Source organism: Herpailurus yagouaroundi, unplaced genomic scaffold (assembly GCF_014898765.1).
Source record: "Herpailurus yagouaroundi ecotype Mexico unplaced genomic scaffold, PumYag 184, whole genome shotgun sequence".
Classification (NCBI taxonomy): Eukaryota; Metazoa; Chordata; class Mammalia; order Carnivora; family Felidae; genus Herpailurus; species Herpailurus yagouaroundi.
In genome coordinates this window covers 34,331,712-34,359,250 of record NW_024412415.1, presented here as the reverse complement: position 1 = coordinate 34,359,250, position 27,539 = coordinate 34,331,712, and the positions used below count along the sequence as shown (strand labels likewise).

Genomic DNA, 27,539 nt, shown 5'->3' with positions numbered 1-27,539 from the left:
CGATAGGCAGCAGGTAGGTAGAAATGGAAGGCGCAGTGGAACCCTTTCAAAGGGAAACTTGAAACTAAAACGATTAGAGCCTTTCACAGCGAGATGGCCGCTGGGCATTGAGAAGGGGCCAGGGAAGATCTGAGAAGATCTGGGGGTTCCCACACGTTCCAGAATTCGCACTGCACCCAGCTGCCCAGGCCAGGCCTGGGTGGGACCCTTACTGTGTGTGGCCCGGGGCGCTTGACAGAGGACGGTCTGCAGAGAGCGGCCTTGCATCGGGTTGGAGGGATGCGCTGGCAGGGCCCTCTCAGACACATCATCTCTTAAAACCGCAGCCTGGATGGCTGTGCTCAGCAATCATGTGTTTAAAAAGCAATAAGACTAAATGCTTTTCCGTTTCCCCTTTGAGAGACCATGTATGATAAATGATAGGCAATTTCATGGTTGGAGTTTCAATTTCCGAAAATATTAGTGCTATTCCCCAAGCTCCACTTCCGAGATAAATTCTTTTTGGCAGCCTCCTCCGTTGTCTCCTAATTCCCTGATTCTGAATATATTTGGAAGTCTGGTGTAAATTTCATCAGCTCAGCCCCAGCATCCACCTGTCTGGTGCACACTGGAAAGGCTGTAACCCACCTGCCACTTTTTCAGCTTCTCTGACATTTGCTTCAAGTCAATGGATATTATTAAGCACCTCCCGTGTTCCCAGCCCTGTGGCGTTAGTGCGGTGGTTGTAGGGAAGCTACAACCAACCGTTCCATCAGCGAATATTCGTGGCGCAGATAGTCTCTTCAAGCTCAAAGCAACAACATGAACTCTCCGATGCCTCTCCAATACTTCACGCTTGTTTCATACTATCTCCATTTCATTGTCGGGAAAACTGAGGCTCACAGCTAACCCAGTAAAATCAGACTAGACTAGTCAATAGACGGGGCAGGATGAGAGACAGAAGTGAACATTTACTGGGATCCAACAATGCCCGTCCAACCCTCTTAGGCAGGGGCCTAAGCTCTGTCTCCTCACAAAACTCAAGGTAGGCATTATTATCCCCATTTTACAGATGTGGAAACTGAGGCTCAGGAGAGATAAGCAACTCACCCAAGGATTCTCATTCTACTGGCCCACATTGCCTCTCCTGATGTCACGAGGCCAGATGGTGTCCCAACAGACACCTGCAAATCCCGGAGTGCCCGTGTTTAAAGACCTCAAAGCAACAAGCCAGACAGCAGGGGACTAATTTACCTTCCTCACTACCTCCTGCCTGCCCTAACCCTAGGCTCCCTCTTAAATTTCTCAGGCTGGTGTCCTCAGTTTGTCATCAGCACTTAGACCCATACTGTCCTTCTGTTATATTGTCATCCTCTATTCTCAACCCTCTCTGTCATAGGTCATCTTAGATCCATGTGACAATCTCTTTCCTCACCACCACTTACTCACCCTCCAGAGGGGACACCTCACGCCCAGGGTGGCATTTCCTTCTCCTGTAATCTCATAGATCCTTACCAAAAGACAGGGCACGGAGCAGATATTCCAAACTCTTAAGGAAAGCACTGGGGCAAGATGCGAATAAATCTCTCAGAATGGAGCAAATGGAATGAACTGGAACAGAATGTAATAGAATAGAACCAGGAAGAGTAGTATGGTATGGATAGAAAGAAGTAGAAAGGGGAAGAAAAAAAAAAAAACCAGAATAGACTAGAAGAGCATGGAACAGAATAAAAAGAGGAAGCAGACAAAACACATTGAACTAGACCAGGACAGGTTAGAACAGAATCAGCCAGGATGGAACAGACTAGGTCAGGACAGATTGGAACAAGGTAGAAAAGAAGAGGACAGGAGAGAATAGTGTTCACCAGCCTAAAACGGAATGGAACAGACTCAAATAGGTCTGGACAGACGAGAGCACAGTAGCCAGTAACAGGGCTATAGCCAAATGTTACGTAACTGGATGAAATAAAGTTTATTCCGTTCACTTAACACATATTTATCGAGGGCTGATCTATGCTAGGTAACAAGTAGACGTGGTCCCTACCCTCACAGAACACACTGTCTGGAGAAAAGGACCCAAAAAAAGAGACATAAGTAAGCAGTAATAAATACATAATTACAAATCACGAGCTTCCACGAAACGCCATGAAAAGAAAGGGCAGGTGGCCATGCTGAAGAATAACATTAATATGAAAGCAATAATATTAATAAGGAGGAGGTCAGGAAAATGGAGACCTCAAAATGAGGAGGAGACAGAGACATTTGAAGAACCAAGGAAAAGCATTCTGGGCAGAGGGAACAGTATGTACGGAGGCCCTGAGACCGGAAAGTGTTTGGCCTGTTCCGGGAACTGAGCGTTCGGTGTGAACAGAGATCAGGGTGACAGGCATAGGGTGATGGGAGAGGCAGGGGAGAGACAGGCAGGGGTCGATGGCACAGGGCCGGAGTGGGAAGGGCAGTTTGGATTTCATCCTAAGTATAACGAGAAACCTCGCAAGGGAGCCACAGGATCTGTGGTATGTTTCATACTTCCTCCTTGGCTGGTGTAGAGGAACGGATTAGGGCATCTACCATGGTCGTCCACGCAGTGGTGATGGTGGCTTGGCACAGAGGGACAGTGGCACCAGAGCGGGAGAGACACGGCCGGCTGGCCAAATATTCTGAAGGCAAACACGGATGCAGGAGTTGCTGACGTCTGGGACATGGGTCTGGCAGAAAGGGGAATCACAAGGAAGCCCTGGGGCTCCTGGTTTGGTCCTTCTACTTCCTGAGATGAAGCGCAGGAGAGATGTTCTGGGAAGGAAAAATCACGTTTCCTTGCGGGAATCCTAAGGTTCAGAGGCTTGGGTGGCGTCCAAATAAAGATGACAAGTAGATGTGGAAATACAGGCCTGGAGCTCCGAGGAGGATCCGAGCTGGAGATCTCAACTGAGGAGGTGTCAGCATATAAATGCCGTGCAATGCCTTGGGATTAGATAAAATCATACATGCAATAGTGCGACGCAGAACTTCATCGAAGTGCGCTCCGTGGATTATCGGCATCAGCATCCCTCAGGGCGCTTGTTGAACGTACAAATCTCCGGGCCCCCCGGGCCACACAGACGGATCTCTAGGGGTGGGGCTCAGAAGTCCTCACGTTTGGCAACCACCCCCGGAGTGTTTGCATGCTGCTAGCTTGTGCGAGACACTGGCCTAGGGAGAGCACAGAGGGCGGAGCGTCTACCACGGAGAAACGCGGGCATTTGCACGTCAGGCAGAAGCCCAGCAAAGGCGCCAAGAAAAGGAGCAGCCGGAGAAACAGGAGGAAAATCGGGTGAGAATGGGTGTCTCGGAGGCCGAGAGAGGAGGCAGTGTCAGGCCCAGGGGGTCCATGGAGCCCGACTCGGTCACGCAGGGGGAGCACAGGACGTGCACGTGAGATGGGGCCACACGCACCCCTCCAGGCCATGCCGGGCCCAGCCAGGGTGGAACAGGGCAGGAACTGAGCGGGCCAGAGGAGGACACTTTGACAGCAAAGTGGGGGAGCGGAATGGATGACCGCAAGATCTGTTATCCCTCTCCCACCCCCGAGGAACCACCTTGATGCCCCATCTCCTTCCCTAGGCATGCCCCCCCCCACCCCCAACCTCTCTCCTCTTCTCCCAGAGCAGTTCCCAGGCTGTAGCCACTGACAGAGGTGTTAAAGGACCCACAGCCACCTGTGTCCCCAGGCCTCGCCTCCGGGAGCGAATTGCTAAAGCTACAATTTCCCCGCACACGGCGGGTTGGGAAGGCAGCCACTTTGTGGCCAGAGGACCTTCCTGGCCTCCCACAGGGCATCCCGGCCACTCTCCCAGCAGCTGCCCGGTGGACCCAGAGCCCCGATGCTCAATAGGGTAAGGTGATGACATGGGCACCTTTGGAAAGACACATTCAACTTTCAAATTCATACAACAGAAACTGAAAACCCAGTGCTTTCATAATGCAAGCCTCAAAAAGCAAGCCAACAACATTTCCTTGTTGGTGAGGCTTCTGGAAACAAAACAGAGATGTTCCAACTGGGGAGAAACCCCTGGCGGGGGGGGCGGGGGGGAGTCTTTCAGAATCAAAGTGGGTGAGATGTTTATGTTTTTCAAAAAGTTAAATGATAGTGGAAGGCAGTGACCGAGTGAGGCCCAGCCTCGCTTTCCCCCAGGTCGGAATTTGATTCTGTTATGAATGCACTCTTCCAGCCCACGCCCGTGAGGGGCCACACACACCTCGGAAGACCCGAGGAGCCCCCGTCATCCATCTGGAGGCAAATTCTTGGCAAGGAGCAGCCGGGAGAGACTTCACACAAGTCCCCGAACCTCTCAAGAAGAATCTACAGCAGCAGAGGGATTTTCCCCAGGAGAGCAAATGACAACACAGCGCCTGTTTGTTTTCGATGCAGGAAGGAGCCAGAACATCTGCTCCAAGAAGCCACTTGAAAGATAATCAGGCAGCAGTGTTGGCAAAGCAGCCGTGTGGCAGGCAGGGAAGGGGGTGGCCAGGAGTAGGGAGGGGAGGGGAGGGGGAAGGAGGGAAGCTAAGCCCAGAGCTAGGAGCAGCCACCCACCCAGGAACCCTGCCGCCTGCTGGGAAAACCCCTGGCCCAGCCCTGGCCCTGCCCACCGAGCTCAGGGGGGACCTTCCGCCCCGCTGAGAGCAGCTCACAGCTCACGTGGGGACCCCGCGCTGCCGAGAGCCGAGCCGCGATTGTCCTCGTGGAGAAACACGGGGATTGTTCCAGGTTTCCCAAGGATCCAACTCAATTTCTAGGATGGGACAGACAACGTCGAATGTTTCCTACATCTGTGATCCTGGAAAGCCGCGAGGGTTAAGGAAACCCCACCTTCGCCCCCTTTTTGTTCCAGAAAAGGCCATTGCAGTTCCCCAGCATCCTTTCCCCATGTGACTTAGACGAGACTCACCATGCCCCCTTGTTAGCTGGCCACAGAGCAGACACAGATCCTCCGACTTCCCACTCTTTGTCTTCCAAGTGACGAGCTGTACTGTTTTGTCCCGACTGGTCAAATGGAACACAGGGCTAAGTAACGAAACAGTTCGAGTTCTTCTCGTTTGCCCACACCCCGGATTTGAAGCCTCCTCAGCCAGAACACAACCCTTCCTGAATGCCTTTCTGCTGGACTCAGGGAAAAGCATTCTCTTGACCCCTGTGTCTTCAGGTCAAGCCCCTCCTGACTGAAGTCTTCGCTTGCTCTTTATCGACAGGATTTGAAGGTCCTCTGGATCACCTCCTGCAGGCCAGCTTGCCCGGTGCCTGAAGTGATGTCACAGATTAAGAGCTGAAATGAAACTCAGAAGACTCAGGGTTCTGTCTGCCACTCACCCAAGGGACACAGAAGCAAATCACTACTCACTATGCACATATTGGGAATAGAGCTCGGCAGGGTTTGGTTTGACAAACATTAGGGACAGGGCCAGGTAGGGTAGGGGTCCCTCAGCCCCAGTGCCTGCTCCCTTTTCTTTCCAAAAAATGTTAAAGTAACCCACAGAAAGGCAATAAAAGGTGAACAGAGAAACAAAAAACAGAGACAAGAAAACAGAAGACAAAAGGCTAAATTACAAACTTAAACTTTGACAGAGCGATAATTCAATTAAATGCAAATGGTCTGTGTACATCAGTTAAAGGACAACGATTAGCAGAGTGAACTAAGAATTATCACCCGACCAAACGTGGCTACAACACATTCACTTCAAATGTGGTGTAGGCAGGTTGAAAGCAACAGAAAGGAAGAAATAGTCATCTCCACAATGATAATTAGAGACTTAAATATCCCTCTCAACAATTTTTACACAACTAGACAGAAAATAAGCAAGGATATAAAAGAACTCACCACATCAACCATCAGGTTCTCATCAACTTTTATAGAACATTCCACCCAACAATAGTAAATTATACACTATTTTCAAGTGCCCACAGAACATACACCAATACTAAAACAGACGATTTCCCAGGGTATAGAACAATCCTCAAGTCTAAAAACAATCGAAATCGGACAGAGTGTGTTCTCCAACCACAATGGGATCAAATGAGAAATTAGTAACAGAAAGATCTCCAAACACTTTAACGTTTTTTTTTTGTTTTTTTTGTTTTTTTATTTTTGAGACAGAGAGAGACAGAGCATGAACGGGGGAGGGGCAGAGAGAGAGGGAGACACAGAATCGGAAACAGGCTCCAGGTTCTGAGCCATCAGCCCAGAGCCCGACGCGGGGCTCGAACTCACGGACCGCGAGATCGTGACCTGGCTGAAGTCGGACGCTCAACCGACTGCGCCACCCAGGCGCCCCAGATCTCCAAACACTTTAAACCAACCCATGGGTCAAAGAGGAAGTCTCAAGGGAAATTTAAAAGCACGGTGAACTGAATGAAAATGAAAATAGAATGTATCACAATTCGTGGAACACAGCTAATGCCATGCTGAAAAGGGAAATTTATAGCACTAAGTGCACACATTAGAAAAGAGGAAAAATTTGAAATCACTCATCTAAGCTCCCGCCTTAGAACCTCAAGAAAGAAGAGCAAAACAAACCCAAAGCAGAACAAAGGAAACAACAAAGATAGGAGTAAACCTGATGAAAATGAAAACAGAAAAATGGAGAAAATTGATGAAACACGGAGGTGGTTCTTTAAAAAGATCAATAGAATTGACAAATTTCTAGAAAAGCTTACAAAGAAGAAAAAGAGAGAAAAAAACATAAATCACCAATATCAGAAATGAAAAAAAGGGTATCACTACAGACCCTGCAGACATCAAAAGCATAGTAAGGAACACTACAAGTCTACACACATAAATTTGACAACTTAGATGAAATGGGCTAATTCCTTTAACAATACAAACTACCATAATTCACTCAATATTTAATAGTCCTACAATTTGAATAGTCCTACAATCTGTAATTATTTGAGAAAACTGAATTCATGATTTTAAAAATTCCAAAAAAGAAATCTCCAGACCCAGATGGGTTTACAGAATTTTAGTAAATGTTCAAAGAAGAAGTGACACGAATTCTACACAATTTCTTCCAGAAAAAAAAAAAAAGAAAGAGGAGGGAACTTCCCGATTCTTTTATGAAACACTTCCAAAATACCAAAATAGACAAAAATACAATTACCCCTTATGAATACAGATGTAAACATCGCAAACAAAATATTAGTCAAATAGAATTCAGCAACAAGTAAAAGGAATTATACACCATGATCATATGTGGTTTATTCCAGAGTGCACACTGGTTCAGTATTTGAAAGCGAATCAATGTAATCAACCTTATTAACAGATGAATAAGAAAAGTTACATGATCATATAATTTGATGCAGAAAAAGGATTTGATGAAATTCAACAACAGTGAAAAATAAGAATAGAACGGTAACTTCCTCAGTTTGATGAAAAGCATTTACAAAACACCTTTGGTTAACATACCTAATGGTGAAAGATCGAATCCTTTCCCTGTAAGACTGAGAACAGGCAAGGTTATCTGTGCTCACCACTCTTATTCGACACAGCTCTGAAAGTTTTAGCCAGTGCAATAACACAAGAAAAAGGAAATAAAAAGCAGACAAATAAAAACTGCCTCTCTGTGCAAACAACATGATTGTTTACATAGAAAGTCTCGAGGACTCTATAAAACCAACCAACAAGAAAACCTTCCAGAGCTAATCAGTGCCCTAGTGTCACAGGATACAAGATAAATATACAAAAACTATTATACGTCTATGTACTGGCAATGAACACATAGACACCAGAATTAGAAAAACGATACCACTTACAGTTGCTCTCCCAAAATGGGATACTTGGAGTGTAAACACAATAAAACATACACGGGAGTTATGTGCTGAAAGAGCTGTACACTGTGAGTGAAACCAATCAAAGATCTAAATAAATGGAGAAACATACGGTATTCATGAACAGGAAGGCTCACCATAGAAATATTGCCAATTCTTCCAAACTGATTACAGATTTAACATAATTCCTAATTCGAAATCACAGCAAGATTTTTTGTAGACAACATTATTCTAAAATTTATAGGGAAAGACCAAAACAAAAAAAAAAAAAAAACCCACAAGAGTAGCTGAGGCAGTTTTTTAAAAAGAATAAAGTGGAAGGAATCAGACTTCAGATGTATATGGCCACTGTAATCAACACTGAATAGTTATGGTGGAGGGAGAGCCACACGGATCCATAGAACAGATCAGAGAATCCAGAAACAGACCCACACGGATATGCGCAACCGATTTTGATAAGAAAGCAAAAGCAGTTCGATGCGGTAACGGTAGCCTTTTCGAGAGCTGGTGTTGGAGCAGCTGGTCGCCCATAGGCTTGCTGGAGCAGCCTCTAGATTCTCCGGGATATTTACAGAATCTAGATAATGCACGGAGCAAAAAGAATGTAAGAAGTCCAAGAGGATTAAGTTGCCCTACAACATTAAGGGGCAGAAGAAAGGAGCGGGATGAAGGAGAGAGACACAGAAAAGCCTGGTGTTGAAGAGTGTCGATGGAACACCGCGAAATGTGTTTAGATGGGGAGAGGCCATGGAGCCGCTACAGGGCTACGAGGATGGAAGGAGACACAACAGGATTTTAAGGAGACTCGTAAAGTGGCTCTCCTTTAATGCCCTGTAAGAGATCCGGTAAAGATTGAAGTCCGTTTTATTTTTGTTTTCTAGGCTGTATTTGTAATGTGACGGCACGGTGAGACAGGACCCTGTGGGGCTCGACCTTCTACTAGAGTTACACGCTCTTCACGTTTCTGTCTCCTTCAGTCGAGGAGCCATGGACAATATGGGCAACACCCCTCCAGGCTGGACTAGACCCTTACACCCACCCACCTGCAAATCACGCTCCCATTCATCTGTTTACGGTCCATTAGGGCGGCACATAGACATCCAGTTGGCAGTGGGGAGCCCTTTCTTTGAAATATTAGGGAAAGGGGGGCCTGGGTGTGGCTGAGTCAATTAAGCATCCGACATTTGGTTTGGGCTCAGGTCATGATCTCACAGTTCATGGATTCAAGCCCCGTATCAGACTCTGTGCTGACAGAGCCTGCTTGGGATACTCTCCCTTTTTCTCTGCCCCTCACCCTACTCATTTGCTCGCTCTCTCTCTCTCTCTCTCTCTCTCTCTCTCTCTCTTTCTCTCTCTCTTTCCCTCAAAAATAAGTAAATAGGGCCCCTGGGTGGCTCAGTCAGTTAAGCGTCTGACTCTGTTTCGGCTCAGGTCATGATCTCACAGTTTGTGAGTTCAAGCCCCACATGGGGCTCCGTGCTGACTGCTCAGAGCCTGCTTGGGATTCTCTCTCTCCCTCTCTCTCTCTGTCCCTCCCCCTCTCACTCTCTCTGTCTCTCTCTCAAAAATAAATAAACAAAATTTAAAAATTTTAGGGGCGCCTGGGTGGCGCAGTCAGTTAAGCATCCGACTTCAGCTCAGGTCACGGTCATGCGGTCTGTGAGTTCGAGCCCCATGTCGGGCTCTGAGCTGTCAGCACAGAGCCGGGAGTCTGCTTCCAATTCTGTGTCTTCTTCTCTCTCTGCATCTCCTCCACTCTCACTCTCTCTTTCTCTCTCTCTCTCAAAAGTAAATAAGCATTTAAAAATTTTTTTAAACTTTAAAAAATGTTAGGGATTAAAAAGCGACCAAAGAGTGCTTTAGGCAGGCCAGTTGGGTAGTGATGTGCAGAATATGTTGATGAGGGAAGAGCTCGAGTGCCTGTCCAAGCTGTCACCCTGGCACAGAGTATGTTCTCAGTAAATATTTGATTGGCCCAAGAGTCACCTAACGTGGGCTAGAATGAAGGCGACAGAAACGGAAAAGAATTGACAGAACCGAATGTGGGGCCCTTGGAGGGGACATGACCGTGAGATCTCAGGCACTGGAGACCGGAGAGACCTTGGACTGTAATAAGGGGGGAGACCAGGAGTGGACGGATGACCACAGGGTGGGATCCTCTGAGCATGTGGCGCTGTTCAGCTGTCCGAATAAAGCTGTCCAGCGGGTAGTGAACATGGCATTCTGGGGTCCAAGATGCAGCACGGTGGGGGGGGATCCTTCCCACCAAGGTGACCTCTGGAGCAATGGAAGCAGAATGAGAAAGGGCCTGGTAAACCACACAGCCCCCTTTGCTCTCTGTGAAGAAGTTTCTAGTCCTGGACCCATGTCCTTCTAACACCCATACCCCCTCTTTCAGCCCCTCCTCTCCCCAGGGGAACAAGGCACCCAGGAGGCCAAATACAAATGTTCCTCACGATGACGTCTGTGCCCAACGGCCAAGCTTGCTGACTCTCCTGCACCTGGATACCCCAGCCGTCCACCGCCACCCTTCCCCACTCCCTTCCCTCCCTGGGTTCTCCCCCTCCTCCGTTGTCCTCTCTCCTCTCTGCTGCCTGCACCCTCCCACCTCACCCCCATCTCTGTTCTCGCCTTTCAGCGGCTCTCTGCTCCTGCCCGTCCTCCCCTTCTGCTCTCTCTGTGCTCACACAAACCAGCACACGTGAATCTTAAGAGACCAAGAACTAACTCAGGGAGACTCATGGAAAGGGCCCTACCTGACTGGCGTCCGCGGGCCTCCTTGGCCACCTTCGGCGGGTGATATATTACAGAAATACATTAAGGGGCCGTCCCGCTGACAGCAAGCTAAGGTGCTATGTCAAGGTAGCAGCCCTGGGATGATGTACGTCCCCCATAGATCAGGACACCATCGCTCTGATTGCACTCCAGCACCGCATGTCAGAGCGCCGCGGGGGCGTGATGGACGGTGGGGATCCATCACCGGCCGGCCGGCCATTCCCAGAACAACACTCATATCCAGAGGTGATTTAGGGGCAGCGCTGGGATACCTCCCAAGATGCACACACAGCAAAAGTGGACTCTTTTCTTTGCACTGAGAGAAGTTCAGGGAGAGAAACACTTGTAGAGTGTAGCTCCAAGGTCAAGGGTTTGAGAACCAGACAGACCTGGGTTCAAATCCTGGCTCCTCCACCGAAAAGCCGTGGGACCTTCGGGCCCGTTTTCCTCCCTCCCTGAGGTCATTGCCTTGTGTATAACATGGAGGTCATAATACTATCCTCCCAGGATTTAAGGGAAGCTCAAATTAAATAATACAGGTAAAACACGCAGCACAGAGCCAGGTCCCGGGCCCCGGGAACACCACCCGGACCTGTCCAGTGGGCACACAGCAGGAGCCGCAAGCCGCAGCCTCCCACATATTCTCTTCCTTTTCACCTTTTACCTTTTACCTTCACCTCCCTCCCTGATGGCTCCGCAGCCCATGGAGGAGGTCCTGAGGACCCCCGCTCAAGTCAGCCACCCAGCCCGTGTTTCAGGATTGCCCACCAATCCTCTCCCCATTCATTCTCCATTCAGTCAATAGGTGTTGAGCACCCACTAGGCACCAGACCCTGTTCTGGGCACGGGGGACACAGAGTGAATGAAACAGATGAAAACACCTGCCATCACGTGTCAGTATCATCAAGTCCTTCCATCAGGTAACCCGTCTGTGTAGGGGCAGTAGCCTTGCCGGAAGGCCCTGGGAGCCCGGCCTTGACCCATACAGACTAGATGACTGTGACTTTTACCTGTGCAAAGAGAATGGTGCCCTCATGACAGCTTTCGAGGGGACCATAGCTATTTCCTCAGCGGGTCCTAAGTGGCTGAAGCCCAGACGTGGATGGTGAGTTACCTAAGGTCACACAAGGAGCATGAGGGTGAATCAAGGCTGGAACTCAACCATCTCAGAACTTTCAAGTTTGGGGCGCCTGGGCGGCTCGGTTGGTTAAGCAGCTGACTCTTGATTTCAGCTCAGCTCTTGATCTCACGGTTTGCGGGTTCGAGACCCGAGTCGGCCTCCGCACTGGCAGTGTGGGGCCTGCTTGCGATTCTCTCTCCCTTGTCTCTCCGTCCCCACCCACCCTGCTCACACTTGCATGCTCTCTCTCTCTCTCAAAATAAATAAATAAGCTTAAAAAAAAAAAAAAGAATTTTAAAGCTTACCTTTAGATCCCAATGCACACCAGGCGAATTCCCCGTTTTACAGGTAGAGGAGCCGCTTGATTCGTACTCTTAGGAAAATTCAGCCTCCCTGGAGAGAGAAGATACAGGTGCATGAAGAATTAGAACTTACATCACGTTTGCATGGGGTACTTCCTTCATCCTCACAGGGCCCCGAGAGGCAAGCATTGTGATCCCATTTTATAGGTGGGAGGACTGAGGGCAGGAAATCCAGTAACAGACCGTGTCACTCCTGCCTCTTCCCCACACCGCATACAGAGGAGTAGAAACCTGAGATTCGCTACACACACACACACACACACACACACACACACACACACACAGCTTTAACATTCCATGGTAAGCACATTCCCGTATTATTAAATACTTTTTGATATATGCCTTTAAAAATGTATTCTCCTGGGGCACCCGGGTGGCTCAGTCAGTTGAGCGTCCCACTTCGGCTCAGGTCATGATCTCGCAGTTTGTGGGTTCGAGCCCCGCATCGGGCTCTGTGCTGACAGCTCAGAGCCTGGAGCCTGCTTCGAGTTCTGTGTCTCTCCCTCTCTCTGCCCCTCCCCCACTTGTGCTCTGTCTCTCTCTGTCTCTCAAAAATAAAAAAATGTAAAAAAAATTTTTTTTAATGTATTCTCCAACAGAAATACACACTAATTTATCAAGGCTTTGTTGCCATACGTCGTAATTATTTCTAATATTCAGATTTGATAAATAATATCGTGATGAATATTCTGATACCGTCTCCACGGTTTCCTTCCAATAGATTGCGAGAAATAACACTGGTGAGTCAAAACTACGAAAACTGTTGAAATTCTTCCACGCAGATTGCTGCCAATTTATGTTCCCATTTCGTCACATGGTCACTAACATTTCTGCAACTGCCCTCAGCAGCAGCAGCAATCTTAACAATTGGACAGGTAAAAAAAAAAACGGAATCTTGTCTTATTATGCATTTCTTTGCCCAATAGTAAAATTAAACATTTTTTCATACGTTAGCCCTTTGTATGTCTTATTTTGTGAATGTTCTTCGCCAATTTTTCTACCGGGATGTTAGGCCTATTTTTTTTTTCTTTTAGGCTTTCTGAAAGCTCTTTGTATACTAAGGCCATTAACCTTTTGCCATATCTGTTTTTCCAAATATTTTTCTCAGTTTGTCATTTCCTTTTTTTATTTTTGTACTTTCTTTTTTAATATATGGTGGAGTTTGGGGTAGGCAATTGCTTGAGTCATTTCTCCAATTGTTTCTAAGCTTAAATAGGTGTCACCCCCACACTAATTTAAGGGGTTTTTTAATGTTTATTTATTTTTGAAAGAGAGAGAGAGAGTGTGTGAGCAGGAGAGGGGCAGAAAGAGAAGGAGACACAGAATCCGAAGCAAACTCCAGGCTCTGAGCTGTCAGCGCAGAGCCCAATGCGGGGCTCGATCGAGCTCACGGACCTCGAGATCATGACCTGAGCCGAAGTCGGATGCTCAACCGACTGAGCCACCCAGGCGCCCCGCCCCCATACTAACTTAAATGTCCACTTATGTTTTCCTCTATCGTTATGGGGCTTCTCTTGTCTAATGCTAGAATGACCTGAAATTTCCTTTAGAAAAAGGTTAAGATCTACAATGATTATCTCCCAAGTAGCCCATTTCCTCAACACCAGTTGTTGATCTGACCCTTTCCTATTCATTTGTAATGCTTCCTTCTAACTCGTGTTGCTTTTATACCCATAGTCAAGTTGGTTTTACAGTTATCAGTTATGTGCTATTGATGCCGGCTGGTCCAGGAGCCAACATCATGCTGTACAACCGGTGTACCTTTAAAATATGATTGAATATTGTTAAAGCAAATTGCTTCTCAGGTTCTTAAGAAGACTTCAGCTATTTTGAGGTTGCCATTCTTTCAGACTCATTTCAGAGTTGTCTTTTCAAATTACCAAGTTTCCATTGAGATTCTTATTGGGGTTTTGCCAGATCCACGTACTAATTCAGGGAAGAAGAATGTCTTTTCGTTGTTCCTTTTTCCCAATCAAAACCCGGGTGCATTCTCCACTTACTCAAAAGTTTTCTTACGCCGAACTAATAAAGTTTTGTGGCTTTCTTCGTGAAAGTTTCACATAATTCTCGGTGAGAGTCATTCAGAGGTAGATCGTGGTTTTGTTTGCTTCTATCTTGAACCTGGTCATGGCGGGTATGTGAGGAATTGAGTTTTGTGTATTTATCCTGTGTATCAGGGAGGAGAATATACTCAGTAGCAACGTTCCCAGGGATTATTCACAGGAACATTGGTAAGAGCAGAAGAGCCGTGATCTCCAGGGACCCAGTCCATCCCTCACTGTGGGTGTGGGGACGACCCACAGGCACAGGGAGGCCCGGCTCTCAGGTCTTCCAGCAAACTCTAAAGTGCTGTACGCACACCTTATTGTGCCTTTTAACCTCGGCGTGAGGCCAAAAGAAGCTGCTGGTGGATAGGCTCTGTCTGTGTGTGATCAGGGACCAAGGCCACGCTGCTGGCCAGCAGAGCCCATATCCACACTGAGGCTGCCTGTGTCCCTCCCTGGCACGCTGAGAACAAGGAGAGACAAGGATCATGGAATGCGTGGGCCGGCCAGAGACTTGCTCCTGGGAAGGGCTGCAGGCAGGAAAGGCTTCCACCTTTGTGCACTACCTGCGGTGGAAATGTTGGGTGCCTACCTGGGCCCAGCCCTCCGCTCCCGCCCACACCCCCTTTGGACCGTGGAACTTTTGCATCTGCATTTTGCTGAAGCACACATTTATACACTCTGATGAAAGAGTCTATTGGGCAGAGGAAGTGGAAAACTTGGGGCCTGATTCACACTTACCAATACTCAGAAAGTCCCCAAAACAGCCCCTGTGATGGGGATCTACCCAACCCCCCCCCCCCTCCAGCTTCCCCAGCTGCCTTGTGATGGACGTCCCAGTTTGCTAATGGTGGCCACATGGAAGGCACAGCCACGGGGAGCCCTGTGGAACAGCCCCTCTTACTGCAGCCATAAAGGCTCATATTTCGACAGAGACTTGGATCCCAGATGTCAGCTACACCACAGGTTTTCAAGCGCTTTTTGAGCAATGGAAATCTTTTTCTAATTAGAAACCCTCATGAAACCCAAGTCTTCAGAACAGATATAAGTGGAACTGTCTTCAGTTGGATTGGGGTAAAACGCCTTGAATGCTCCTACACGCGCGCACACACACACACACACACACACACACACACACTTGAAGTGTGCCATCCTTCTAAGGCACTTGACACATTTCTACAAATTGCTAGGACCATGCCAGACACAACCGTCTTTTTAAGGGTGGGCAAACTGAGGCCCAAAGGGAAGATAACCCTGGGTCAAGATCAAGCAGCATCTTAATGGTAGATGTAGGGCTAGAATCCTGCCTCTGTCTGCCAGCCCAAGACCGGTGCAGAGACAACGGGGTCATGCTCATGGAATTGAACTTCCGACTCAGGGAGTGATGAAGAAGCACCAGTAGGGGTCATCAGGAAGTCTACTTGGACAAAGCGGGCTTGCCCCAAAACCTGTTCCTGATCACAACACTTGTAAGACTGTGCGGGAGTTCCTGAGTGACTCATGGAATCAATTAATCCATGGGAGAAGGAGAGCCAGGGGCCGGGGTTCCAGCATCTGACCTTCCTGTCGCTTGCCAGGGACCTTGGGCCAATGACTGTCTGACTTGAGTTTGACTCATGATCTCCGGGATCCCTTCCAACTTCTGTACTCCGCATACAGGCAATGAATGAAGCTTTAGTACCTACCGCTGATACGGGAACCCCTCTACAGAGCAAAAGGTCTCTGTTTGGGGAGATACCTTAAGGAGCGGATGGGGAGGTCTGAAGGCATGGGGGTGTGCCCATTCCAAGGTCTCTAAGGCAAAGGCTGACCCACCCTGCAGGAAATGAGGAAGGAAACTGGGGAGTGCTTAAAAAGAGGAAAGGGAAAGCAGAGGGAATCAGAGAAGGGCGGGGCGGGGGGGGAGGGGCTTGGGGAGCAGAAGGTACGTTTAGAAGCTGTAGCTACCTGGAGTAGTGGGGTGGCCAGAGGGGCATTTTAAGAATGGAAACACCTGATGTTCAACTTGAAGTTGTTTGCACCCGCCGTGATGTAAATCCTTCCTTCGTTCCCACCCCCGTCCCACCCTGTATCTTCAAATAAATCTGCCTCACCCACGAATGCTTTGTGCCAGCGAGCTGTTCCATGGAAAATGAGAAGTGGCTGAGCTTGTTGTCTGGGTCCATGTGCTGTGAGATGAAGACGGGAGGAGCCTGAAGCAGCAGGAGCCAGGAGACTCTGTGTCCCCTAGAGAGTCTCAGAGACCTCGGGGGACTCACGGCTGCGGCTCCACGGAGAAGGAACTTTGGGGGTCTAAGTCAATCTTAACCTGGATCTCAAGAGGCAGAGAAGCCCCCCCCCCATAACATGTAAGCTGATTTCGATCATATGAAATATTTATGTTGTACCTAGTACGTGTCCGACCGTGAGCTCCGGGCTGTGGGAACTCCGAGAAGCGGGAGGTAGTGATGATTACATTTTACTGTGTCTGATCAGGACCCTGGCAGCTTATTAAAGATGGAGGTTCCCAGGCTTAATGCCACAGACTTCTTCGATTCGGTAAGACTTTGACAGACCCTGGGGCATGGTGGTGACACGAGCCAGCCCTCAAGGAGCCTACAATGTCACTGACGACTTTAGTAACGGGATTCACCTCCAGGCTTCTGGCCTTCCTCTGGCCACTGACAGTTCCTATGGGCCCCTGAGTCCCCAGACCCAGCAGAGAGCAACCAATCTCAACCGAGAGCCACAGGTCTTTGTGTCTTTTGGCACAGCTACTCTTCTTTGCCAATGCTAGCCCTCAGGAATGCTGTCCCTTCTAGATGGAAAACCATAGACTTGAGCTCTACAACCCATGGTACACACCTGGTCTCATGTCCTCAGTGTCCAGGCCTGTTTCCAAGACTTGACTCCTTCCCTGCCGGGACCAGTGATCCCACCTGTCTTTCTCTGCCTCAGCCGGCCCCTTTGGAATAACCCCGGCTAGCTTGCCTTACAGACCTGCTTCCAGGACTTCCTTCGAACGCGGTTTAGTTGCGGGCAGTAAGGCAAAGAATGTCGGAAGGCAGCGAGAAGGATTTCTTTCACATAGCCAAGCATCATCCGGGACGCTGGAGCCAGACGGGGACCAAAGTGTCAGAAGCGTCCACCCAGGAAGTCAGCCCAATGAAAGGAAGAGGGTTCTGTAGGCCGGGGTGGGGGCAAGCTTCTGAGAAGGATATAAAATGGAATCACGATGCAGAAAAAAAAAAAAGGAAAGGGAGTCAGAGTTCCATTTGTTCATTCACTCATTCATTCATGCAACAGGCATGTGCTGAGGCCCTTCTGTATAGGGATAGAAGCATCAATGAGCTCAGCCTTTTTCTTAAGGACCATACCATCTAGCAGGGGATGGAAGGGGTCCTTGAAGGCTGATAAGATTCTGAGCATCGAAAGTTGACAGAAAGGCGTTCCAGGCAGGGCGAACAGCTCGAGCGAAAGCGTGCAAGCAAATGGAAGGTTCCATTTGCTCAAGAGCCAGTGGGTTGATCGACCTGGGTAGAATAGAAGTTTATGGAAATATGTTCTAATTCGACCTATCTTTCCTGTGCTCCGAGCCAGGCCCGGGCCAGGTGCTGGGGACTTAAGGTGAAGAAAGCAATCTCTGCCCTCAATTGCCGGAACTGATATTATCATTCTAGAAAGCGGCAAGGGAGCCACATGACAACCGCCTCCCCTCACAAAGCATTACGGGCGGTCAGCGTGGGTTACCCAGCAGACCCAGGCGGCCTCACCTCCCAGCCAACGGACAGGAGAGCTAGGGCAGGGAGGCCCTCGCCGCCTAGTAAGAGATGAAACTTAGTTGGGGGGAGATGACCTCCCTGTGCCGCAATGAAGTCCCTGGCTCCCCCTGAAGGAGGCAGAGCCTTAAGGCAAACAGCCCAAGAAAGACAAACAGCAGGGCGGCGCTCGTGAAGACATGATGACCCACGTGTACAAATGCAAAGCCCCTCCAGAGGCAAGGCAGGGTGTGATCCCAAAGGGTACTACGTTCCCCTGCAAAATGACCCTGGTCTGAGCGGGCCGTGGGGAAACCCCTCTCTCGGATTCATGCAGTGAAGGCTTCTCAGGTCAGGGCCGGGGAATCCTGGATGGTTTTATTACTTTCTGGTCTTGTCGCCCATCCTTTTGATGCTATTGTCAGTGAGGTCTGAAAAGTCAAGGGCGGGGGGTGGTTCTAGATGGTGACGCGTGATACCTGGAAGGCAGGCAAGAAGGAAGCCAGGAACCTGAAGAACAACTTGTGGGTGGGGCACGGAGCTTTGGAGGAAAGTGCCCTCACCTGGGAGTCGGGACGTCTGCCCCCCCCCCCCCCCCCGCTCTGTTCCAGCAGGCTGTGTGACCTCGGGCAAGTCCCTTCCCCTCTCTGGGCCCACTCCTCAGTTGGCCACTTTCCTCCCCATACCGGGCCAGCGCCCATAACTCTGTAAGAAAGTATTACTTTTACTTTTAAAGAAGAATTGTGACTTTTGAAAGAAGTAACAGGGGAAGGGGCAGACGAATGCTGGGGCTGCAGGCAGAGGAGTTTCCAGGAGCAGATCCTGAAATTTTGCCAACGGAACCAGAGGCTGTTAGAAAATGGCCCTGTGACAGGAGGAAGGTCCAAGGGTGGTTCTCGAAACAAACTGCGTGGGGTGGCGGGTGCATTTCATGAAGCTTGGGGGCAGAGCTGGCTTTCTCGCGCCTGCCAACACAGCCTGTGAGCTGAGAGGGCCTCCCAAGTGCCCTGGGAGTCGCTGAAGGAGGGACGATCAGGGCAGGACCCTGTATCCGTATATATGCCTATATCCAGCCTATATCATAAAGGCGTATATATCATATATCATATAAACATATATCCAGCTTGCCTTCAGCTTGGGACGGGGGAAGAGGGAGGGTCCCGGACTTCCTCTATGCCTCTTTGCCAGTAGGCACCTTAGGTAAAACTCCTTTGGGGGGTTCCCCAGGGTCATTTACAGCTGGTGGAGCAGAGCCTTCCCCCCACGGGCTCACTGCCTCTGCCCAGCATTCAGCGCTCACTGACATTTACTGAGCCTGTGGACCCGTGTCCTCAGCCCCAAAGCCATTGTGTGAATTAGACTTTTCTCAAAACAGAACGTTCCCAGAGTCTGGACAAAGGTCAGGAATGCTTGCTTTTGAAACGTCTCTCCTTTGCCTCGTTTTATGTCCCTTCCAGAGTGCAGAGCCTTGATCTCCTGCTCAGAGGGGGTCTGGGTGACGGCCAAGCCTGGTGGTGATGACCTGTCAAGCCAGTGGGGCTGCACCTCCACGAGTGATTTACAGCAAGGTCTCTTCCATGTGGTAAATGTAGAGTTTGGGACCAGGGGTCCAGAGGTAGGTGGCCCAGAACTCAGCTGGCTGTGAGGAGAGAAGGTCAAGGGCAGGGGGGGGGGGGGGGGGGGGGGGAGGAGAGGAGGGGGGGGGAGAGGGAAGGGGGAAGTAGAAGGAGGGGAGAGGAGAGGAAAGGAAGAGGGAGGAGGAGGGGGGAAGGAGGGGGTGGGGGGAGAGAGGCAGGGGGAGGGGGAGAGGGAGCCCTTTCATTGTCCGAAGGCTCAGTTTCGTCACCTGCAAAATGAGAATACTGTCACCCTACGTCAGGCCTGGGAGAGTGGAAAGCATAACTTCTGTGAAAACCCCCATACAAAGCTGGTATTCGGAGACTCCAGAACATCAAAGAAGGGAGGGAACTGACGGGGACCCACCGCTCGTACCAGGCAGAGCCAAGATTGGAGCCCAGGGGAGTCAGAGTCCAAAGTCAGCACTTGGCACACCAAACTGCCGCGCCCTAACCTTCCTGGAGATAATATCACCGAGCCTGAGACTCAGTCACATGGTCTTTCCAGACACCTCGGTGACTTCCACCTCGGGGTGCTCAGAATCCCCCACAGACCCCAAATAATAACCCAGGGAAAAACCAACTCTTGCAGGGGACTCACCAGAGGAGATGACCTGGGGAAAGACGGGAGGAAGAGTCAGCTGGGGGGGGGGGGGGGGGGGGGAGGACCCTGCGAGGCCCAGGTTTCTCTTCAGTCTGATGCTACCTAAGAACGGCAGGCCACAGAAGCGGCCCAGCCGTCCTCACGTGCCCCACCCCAGGTACGTGCCAGGTCCCACATGGTTTTCTCTCTCCTTGAAACCTCAGTGCCAGCACAGGAGCCCCCAGGCCTCCCTCTTACCGTCAGCCAGCAGCTGGCAAGCGGACCCTGCGGTCACCTGCTAGGCTGGGAGGTAGCATCGGGCTTTGGGGTCTGTCCCTCTGCAGCGGTAGCTTATCTGAAGACACGCACGAGGGAACGAGAAGTTTCCCAACCGAGGTAGAGATTAACATAATTTGTATAATTCCCAAGACACAACCTCAGTTACTTCTAAATGTGTGGTCCAGAAGACAAGCAGGGCTCTTTTCCCTTCACTAAACAAAGAGATCAGCGTGATCTGGAAGCTTCCTGGGGTGGGGGGTGACAGTATGTTTGCTGCAGGGTCTCCATGTCCCAGGCATTGGGTCTTCAGGTCCATTCGACCTCAAACCACCCACAGGAGAGGCAGGACTTAGTCTCTTGCGGGTGACAAAACTGAAACTCCAAGAGTATAAACGGCTTGCCCAGATTCCAGCGTAAGGTTGTTTCCGACGAAAGCCGGGCCTCGTTCTGGATTACTCTCGTTCTGGATTTTCCCCACCAAAAAAAGAACCGATCTCCTGGCTCTCCGCCCAAGATCATGGTGCTCCTAAAATCTCCTGGATCCAAAGTCCTCGGCCAGCTCTGCCCTTAATTCAACATAGAGGCTGAGTGCTCCTGGATTTGTTTTCACGACCCCACTGGGGAGCAAAGGTTAAAGTCAATCATCAGGGAGGAAGAAATGTTCAATGTATTTGTTAAAGTTTATCAGCATTGAGGTGCCAGTTAGCAACCAAGCATCAGCCCGGGGCCCACGCCGGGCAACCAGCCTGGGTGGGTTGGACAAGACAGGAAACAGAAGAGAACAACCGGTGACAGTTTTTAATCAAGTACACAGAAACATAGCCTCACCGCTGCATGATATCAGGCAAGGGTTTTAATCTCTCTGGGGCCTCACTTCCTCATCTGCAAAATGGGGACAGTGACGCTGTCTTCTTACAGTCACTGTGAAGATCACATGAGGCCATCACAATAAACTGTTTAGCGGAACAAGCTCTTAATAAACCTTACTTACTATCATTGTTGTTGCACGGGAGCTTGGGGACTGATACATATTTATGTATTTATTTATTTTTTAATGTTTTTTTTGTTTTGTTTTGTTTTTTTTGAGAGAGAGACAGAGAGACAGAGAGCAACCAAGGGAGGGGCAGAGAGAGAGGGAGACCCAGAATCGGAAGCAGGCTCCAGGCTCGGAGCCGTCAGCACAAGCGCCCGACGCGGGGCTCGAACTCACGAGCCATGAGATCACGACCTGAGCCGAAGTCGGACGCTCAACCGACTCAGCCACCCAGGTGCCCCAGGGGGGGACATGTTTCTAATACATATTTGACGCCAGATGCCATTTGAACAAAGTATGGCACGCCTTGAATGCTTTACGCGGTGAGATGGCGGCCATTCTTTGACATTATTTGGCAACTCCCAGCAAAGTATATTGACCTCTGCCACCTTTATAGCTGAGAGAACGTGGGCCCCTTGCCTGGCTTTTTGTAAAGCCTGTCAGCCCATGCTCTGTCTGTCTCTCTCTCTCAAAAATAAACATTTAGGGGCGCCTGGGTGGCGCAGTCGGTTAAGCGTCCGACTTCAGCCAGGTCACGATCTCGCGGTCCGTGAGTTCGAGCCCCGCGTCAGGCTCTGGGCTGATGGCTCAGAGCCTGGAGCCTGTTTCCGATTCTGAGTCTCCCTCTCTCTCTGACCCTCCCCCGTTCATGCTCTGTCTCTCTCTGTCCCAAAAATAAATAAACGTTGAAAAAAAAAATTAAAAAAAAAAAACACATTTAAACAAAGCTTAAAAAAAAAAAAAGACAGGTGAACAAATTCTGACTATATTTCTCGGAGGAAGGAAGGAAGGAAGAGAGGGAGGGAGGGGGAGATAGGAAAAGTGCTTGGACTGAAATTTAAGATACCACAAGAAGAAAAAGATTGTGGCATCATTTGCTTGCCCCTGTTTATTTTCTGAGTGTCGGGATGACCGTACTTTGATCTGCAGCAGTTTTGTTTTTTGTTTTGTTTTTTAAGGACGTTATATTATCCTTTTTTCACAGGTCATTGATAACATTAATTACCTAAGTAGAACTAAAACTTCAGGGTTAAGTGCGATTGCTGACTTGTTTGCATTTTTTTCCGCCATCCCAATTAATCCACGTGGCTAGAAAGTCCACCGTGAAGAACACCCAGAAGGTTCCAGGGACCCATTAGAGGCATTGCCAATTAAACCACTGCCCTGTGAGAATCATTAACAAATGACATTGACGAAATCCAAAGTATCCGTATATTTGCATGGAATGGTACAACATGTCTACATGTTTTTCTGCAGACTGTTATCTGTTCATTTTATTTTTGACAATCCCTGCCCCAGTATCTCAAGCAGAACAGTCTTCCTCCGAACGCAAACCAATTAAAAACTATCTAAGGAACCCTCTGTGACAACAGCGTTTAACAGAATTAACACCGCTCCCTGTAGAAACAAGGCAGCAAAAGTTGTGAAACTTGCCGATGCTTTCGCTAAAGCCAAATCACAACGGAAGGCACTAGTTTGCTCCTAATTTCCAAATCTGTCTGTGTTGACTGAATGTCTGGGTGCTGACATGTCTTCCTTCCCACGACAACTCTCGACGTCCACCCCCCTCCCGCCCTCCCGGGGGGGCGGCCTGTATCAGGAAAGATCGTGTTTAGTAATGAATACAGTTTTTTATTTTACCGGTTTTGTCCGATGATGCCATCACACTGGAAGAGACTCTACAATGGTTATATCTGTGTGGCAAAGAGCAAAAACTAAGCCATTATGGTGGTTCAGAAGGGCAGAAGGGGGAAATTGAGGGCTCTATCTGTTCTGTGCACCGGACTGTGCATTGTACTGCATTATTAATTTTTCTCTTCTCAACAACTTTGAAAGGCAAGAATGTTTACCACCTTTCTTTTTACAAGTGAGGGGGCCTTCACTCAAGGAGGGGAAGTAACCTGCTCAAGGTCACATAACGTGGCCAGATGCCAACCTGCGTCTGTCCGGCTCCAAAACCTTCACGAGGTCAAAGAGGGCCCTTTCCCACGAACCCAGATCACGGGATGTTTCCTGCCTGCCTAATGACTGTCTGAAATGGTGGAGCCGGGGGTCACTGAGGCAGAACTTGGCCTTCTGACATGATCCGAGGGCACATTTGGCATCAGTCCAATCCCCTGGCACAGCTCCAAGCACGGCCCCATTTGAGTTGAGGGCGCTTACAACATTAGCTCACCCCGTTAGGGCGGCAAAGTAGGTGCTCAAAGGAGAGACTTGGGCGTGAGTCTCAGCTCTGTCATACGTAGACCTTGGGCTAAGCACCAAAACCCACTGCGTCTGCAAAAAAAATTTTTTTAAGTGGGTGGTGGGGGTTGGAAATAATCTATCCAACATCAAAAAGCTGGTGAGAGGAATAAATTAAATGATCCGTGAAAAACCCTTGGGAAAAAAGCATAGACACAGAAGGTGCTTAACGAATGGGGGCTGCATTGAAATCAAGCCTGCAGTAAAGGGGCCCTGCCCTAGGTTCAGAGCACTGTCTTAGATCCCCCTGCTGTTCAAAGTGCGGGTCATAGACCAACAGTATCAGCCTCACCGGGAGATTGTTAGAAATGCAGGAAACGGGCTGCACCCCAGGCCTCCGGATTTAGAATCTGCATTTGCAACAAGGTTCCAGTTTGAGAAGCACTGCCTTAGACCTCCCGGTCTGGCTCCCTAGGTCTCCACCGTCAGACAAGGAAGTTGGCGTGGTTCACTCCTCCATTATTCCTTATCAAAAAGTAGAATCCAAAGGGCCCTTGAAAGTCATCCAATCCCAGAATGCTCAATGCATGACATGGGTGCTTGCTGCCCTTCCCTTCCCGGTGACCGGGGCAGACATCGATAATCAATCATCATCAATCAGGGAGCTGTTTCACCAAGCTAAGAAGTAGTAGCATCACACTCCAGGAGTGTGCTGTTTTTCTTAGAGTTAATACGGGTGTGAAATCTACATACGGCGCCCACCGCTTGCCATGTGGTCTAAGCCCTCTTTTTTCAGAGGTGGACCCTATCTCCGGTTTATGCCTGTTTCCCCAACATTCCATCCCATTTCATATTCTCCCCTACAGAAGTGTTGAATACATTACATGGTTACACTGATTAAGCAGAAACCGAATGCCATCAAGGTAAAACGATGTCCCCCAAAGTGGAGAATCCCACTCCTCTGCCTCAACTCCTCTTGTCTTTTTGTCACGGCCCCACTCCGTTCCACCATCGGCGTTTTAGACCAAGGAAAGGAAGACTCAAAACCCCACTAAGAGCCCAGGACGTTCCCGGGATGCACTCAAAAGCCAAGGTAGAAACACACTAGAAGGCTTTTACGGTGTTCTAGGACTTTGCACCGCACTCCTATGTGTCCTGGCAACCCAGCCCTGTCTCCTGCACGCTGAGCCAGCCTCCCTCCTGTGGCCCTCACCCCGTTTCCCAGCGGCCTGCCTCAAACGCTATGTGCAAAGAGTTCCAAACTAGGAGTGATATTCCGAACTTAATTTTTGTTCACATGTAATAGGAGACCGATGCCCCCACCAAGCCACTGGGCCAATTAGCCAGCGGGAAGCAGCCCACATTTCTGGAAGGCAAATCACTGAGAACTGGCATACCATGGAGGCATATCTACAGGCTGGACCCAATTTTAAGTGAAAATTAATGGCAAATTCTTGTAACCACATTAAGGGCCATTGTCGTTCACTCGAAACCAGTTAAACATGAAAACAGTATGAAAACCATCTTGAGTTTATGGAATATAAATATTTGTCTGTATTTTTTTGCCAGTGCCCCGGAGAGACTCGGAGGTACCAGCAGATGTGCTCTACAAACATGCTCACAAAGGGGGGGTGGAGGTTGGGATAAGGAACCCGATTCTTGTCGGGTCAAAGCTACTTGTCAACTTTTCCATTTCCTCAGTCGGAAGATAATTAAACAGTAAGCAGATGTCACAATCAAATTGGTTCAAGGAAACATTGCCCAATGACTTACAGTGCTTGTGATTTTTAGGGACTGTCCTCAAACAACACTTTGGTTGATACAGGAGGCAGAAAAGCAGGATTTTCGAGGTCAATCCTGAGCAGAAGGTTTTGCTCCCAGGGACGCAAAGGCTCTCCTAGCAAAGCCATCTCTATACGGACATGCTTGATATCAGGAAGCAGGCAAGAAAGTTCCTGAAACTCCCGCTTTGGACCTATCAGGCTGGAGAGAAGCCTTAGCTTTGTAGAGGGAGAGAAGGAAAAAGGAGATAGACAGAGAGGAGAGGACGGGAAGTCAGGAGATGAAGAAGGGAAGGCAGAAAGGGGGAGGAGGTGGGCTGAAAGGAGGAGAGAGAAAAAGAATTGAAGATTCAGAGGAAGGCGGTGTCTGGACAGGGAGGGGGCCGAATATGTCACAAGGTCTTCAGACCCAAGCCCTTTGGTGCCATGACTTTCTACCTGTAGGACCTTGGACCATTTGGGGACCTCCCTGAATTCACTCCCTCATCTGATATTTGGAGCCTGGCTCTGTCACGGGCTTGCTGTGAGATTCAGAGTGAGAAACAGAAAGGTCTCAAAACTGTAACACGCTGTACGATTGCCTTAATTTGTCATCAAAGAGCAGAGGGAAATTGAGTGAAAGAGCGTAGAGACAAGGTGAGGTCTGAGGTGGGGTGAGGGCGGACCCTTCTCCGGTTTTCTGTGTCACAGTCTGTTATAGGGGTCCCACAGTGGCGTCGCCTAGAATCCGGCATGTTTCCGAGTTTATTAAAAGAAAGAGCTCTTTCAGATTCTGCTACGGAACCCCCTCCGATAGCGTGCGTGCGTCCGCACGCGCGCACACGTACACACACACACACACACACACACACACACACACACACACACACTGTTTTCTGTGGGATTCAAGCACTTGTCCAGGGAGCCAGGTGAGGAACAGGCTCGAAAAACCCTCACCACGCTGTGTTCTGAACTCCTCTTCACTTGACACTCGGGTTAACGCACCGGTAGCAGCCTTTCCCTTCAGGATGAATCCCTTCCCTGGAGGACTGTCAACTACCCCTTGCAAACCGACCCCCGTTAGGGGACAAGCATGGTCAATAGGCCTTCGGCTCATTCTCGCCGTGGAATAATGTATCAGGTGGTCTGTTCCAAAGAACCCATTTGCTGATGAGCTATGGGTTCGCACGTGCCCTGGTCTCACCTCTGAAACTACCTTGCTGTGTGGCCTCAGACCAGCACGAAGCTGCTTGGGGCTTTTGTCTTCCTATCCGTGATGTCAAGTTGAACGGCTTGATCCTAAGACCCTTTCGACTTGTGACTTGAAATTCTCACCGTTCACACACTGGAAATCTAAGGCATGCGATGTCATGTCTTTCTCCTTCCTCTGCCCTTCCAGACTCTTCTCTGCTCTGCTCCCTCACTCTGCTTCCCCGTGGAAGGTCACAGTGCCTGGGTCTTCTCTTCAGACTCTCTCCTTTTGCAGATTTTCTTACCGTCTCTTCCTCTTGTTTCTCCAGGCCCCACGGTGGGAACAGCCCTACGGTGACTGTGTTATCCCTCGTGGTTCTACTGCTCCCAGACAACACCTCAGCAAGCGGTCCTTTGTCAACAAACCCTCCTCAGTGGGGGACATCGTGGGTGGTCGGTCATGGAAGAATGAACAGGCGGTCCTATAGGGCTTGGGGTGAATGAGGAGAAGGATGGGGAAGACCTCCCAGGGAAGAGGCAAGGTGTGCAAGGTTGGGCTGAAAGCCTGTCTGGAAGGACAAGAAGTTTAGATAGGCAACGAGAGGGTGGGAGAAGGCCTTTTAGCCAAGAGAGTGGTGAGGAGGCCGCCATGATGTCTGTCGGTCTGGAGGGAAGAATTTGGTAAAGAAGGAACCGGAATGAGGGTCACGGTTGGAAAAGCCAGTGGAGCCTCAGTTGCAGGGATCTTGAAGGTGAGACTGAAGCCTGGGGCTTTATCTCTAGGGACAATGAGAGACTTCGGATGGTTCTGGAGCAGGGGAATGGCCCCATCGCACAAAGCCATTTTAGGAACGCTAATCTAGCAGTGGGGAGCAGACTGGAGTGTCACCGGTGGGGCAGCCCTGCGGGAAGGGCACAGAGGGTGAGGCCAAGCGGGACTCACCCACCCCCTACTTCTCCTAGCAGGGGTGGAGGAGGGGCAGGCAGTGCGGGCGATACCCCCGGAGCAATCTCACATTCCTGCCAGCCTCAAAAGAGCAGAGAGTGAAATGCACCGCATCCTGAAGATGT

General features: G+C 49.5%; 1 long non-coding RNA gene across 1 annotated transcript in view; it reads right to left on the bottom strand.

The window, feature by feature from the left end:
• LOC121041920 (uncharacterized) overlaps positions 1-12,075 on the bottom strand; it is a 54,094-nt gene extending 42,019 nt beyond the window's left edge. Inside the window, exon 1 of the long non-coding RNA XR_005795918.1 lies at positions 11,984-12,075. This is a non-coding gene — a long non-coding RNA (uncharacterized LOC121041920). The remainder of the gene's footprint in view (positions 1-11,983) is intronic.
• Positions 12,076-27,539: the final 15,464 nt, after the last annotated feature.